The sequence below is a fragment of the Myotis yumanensis genome, unplaced genomic scaffold, assembly GCF_028538775.1.
Source record: "Myotis yumanensis isolate MYYU_CA2020_CCGP unplaced genomic scaffold, mMyoYum1.0.hap1 SCAF_5, whole genome shotgun sequence".
NCBI classification, from domain to species: Eukaryota; Metazoa; Chordata; class Mammalia; order Chiroptera; family Vespertilionidae; genus Myotis; species Myotis yumanensis.
In genome coordinates this window covers 86,958,675-86,961,006 of record NW_027223756.1, presented here as the reverse complement: position 1 = coordinate 86,961,006, position 2,332 = coordinate 86,958,675, and the positions used below count along the sequence as shown (strand labels likewise).

Genomic DNA, 2,332 nt, shown 5'->3' with positions numbered 1-2,332 from the left:
AACTTGCCTCGGCCATCACCCGCCATGTGCCGCACACACACCCCCTGGTGGTCAGCACACATCATAGCGACCGGTTGTTCGGTTGTTCCAGTTGTTCTGCCGTTCGGTCTATTTGCATATTAGCCTTTTATTATATAGGATTCCATTGACCCAAAGCAAGTCGCGTGGCCAAGCCTGCAGTCAGAGTGATAGTGTGCTACAGAGTTAATGGCAAAAGGTGTAGATAGAGGGAGGGGTGAAGAACTGAACCATGTTGGCAATCACCACAAGCATCGTTTGTAAGAGGGGGGAAATTTGAAGTGACCTAAATGTCCATCAACAGAAATTAAATAAATTATGCCACAATATGGAAAGGCATCTGTATTAGTTTCCTATCGCTGCGCTAACAAATTACTGCAAGCTTAGTGATTTAAGAACACAAAAATATTGTCTGAAATGGGTTCCACTGATCTGAAACCAAAGTGGGGGCAAAGCTGCGCTTCTTTCTGGATGCTCTAGAAGAGAATCTATTCTCTTATCTTTTCCAGCTTCTAGAAATGCATTCCTTGCCTTTCTGGGCTCATGGCCTCTTCCTCCGTTTTCACATTGCTTTCTATCTCTGATCTCCTGCCTCCTTCTTCAAAAGACCTCTGTGATTACACTGGGTGCACCTGGATCTCCAAGTTACTCTATCCATCTCAAGATCCTTAATCACACCTGCAAAGTTCCTTTTCCACATAAGGTAACATTCACAGGTTACCATAGCACCCTCTTCAGTCATAAAATAAATGCAGAAAAATCCCAAGATATCCAATAAATCTTGCCAAGTAAGTAAAGCAGATAATAGAACAGTGTGTACAATATGTTCTAACTTTCAAAATTAACATTGGCGTCTGCATATTTTTAGATAAAGGTTTGAGAGGATTCTTCGCAAATCACTGATACTGGTGAGCTCTTGGTGAGAGACAGTGGAGATCTTCACTTTTTATTTTATGCATTTCTGAGGTGTACTTTTTCTTTCAAGGCATATAACTTCCACAGTTATAAAAAATGCAAAGGCGTCTCCCCCAAGTTGAGACCCCCTCAGGGGGCCAGGGGGAGGACCAGGACTGGGACTGGGAGTGAATTCCCCTAACTCAGTGGTTCTAAACCTTGGCTGCACATTAGAATCTCCTGGGATTCTTTTTAAAATCCTGATTTCTGGGCCTCATCCTCCGATTCCCAGGTGATTCTAATGTGCAGCCAAGGTTGAGAACCACTGCCCTAACTCCTGCAACCTCTTCCCCCACCTGGCCGCAGTGTGAGGAGCACCTGGGCCCGGCCCACAGGCCGCCTTGGGCCTGGACTGGGGCCCCGGTGCCACCACCACCGCCGCTGATGCAATGGTCCAGCAGCAGATGACCCGCCCGCAGAAGGCCCTGATGCTGGAGCTGAAGTCCCTGCAGGAGGAACCAGTGGAGGGCTTCCGGATCACCCTGGTGGATGAGTCCGACCTCTACGACTGGGAGGTTGCCATCTTCAGACCCCCCAACACCCTCTACGAAGGAGGCTACTTCAAGGCGCATATTAAATTTCCTATTGACCACCCACATTCACCACCTACCTTCAGGTTCTTGACCAAAACGTGGCACCCCAACATTTATGAGAATGGACATGTATGCATTTCAGTTCTTCATCCACCGTAGATGACCCACAGAGCGGTGAACTGCCCTCAGAAAGGTGGAATCCTGCTCAGAAGGTCAGGACTACCCTGTTAAGTGTAGTCTCGTTGCTTAATGAGTCCAACACCTTCTCCCCAGCCAATGTGGATGCTTCCGTTATGTTCAGGAAATGGAGGGACAGTAAAGGAAAAGACGAAGAGTATGCTGACATCGTTAGAAAACAGGTTTCAGCCACTAAAGCCGAAGCAGAAAAGGACGGTGTGCAAGTCCCCACGACCCTGGCAGAATATTGCATCAAAACTAAAGTGCCTGCCGATGACAACAGCTCAGATTTGCTTTATGACGACTTGTACGACGATGACATTGATGATGAAGATGAGGAGGAAAAGGAAGATGCCGACTGTTATGAAGATGATGACGACGACGATGATGATGATGATGATGATGATGATGATGATTCTGGGAATGAGGAGTTGTGACCTGCTCCTTCGAAGCCCCTGGACTGCCCTGGCCCTCTCAGACCAAAGGGAGGGGAGCAGGAGAGGACCTAGCAGTGGCCCCTCAGCAAAAGCCTATCACAGGGGGTGGGAAACAAACACAGCTCCTGCTGACTCCCCTTGTGGAGCTCAGTCTGCTCCTTTTTATGGACCTCTTAATGGAGAGAAGGTAATCCTCCACAGACTGTCCGAATT

At 47.9% G+C, this 2,332-nt stretch overlaps 1 pseudogene; it reads left to right on the top strand.

Annotated features, from left to right (window-relative positions):
- The first annotated feature begins 1,361 nt into the window (after nucleotides 1-1,361).
- LOC139011481 (ubiquitin-conjugating enzyme E2 R2 pseudogene) lies at nucleotides 1,362-2,119 on the top strand (annotated as a pseudogene).
- Nucleotides 2,120-2,332: the final 213 nt, after the last annotated feature.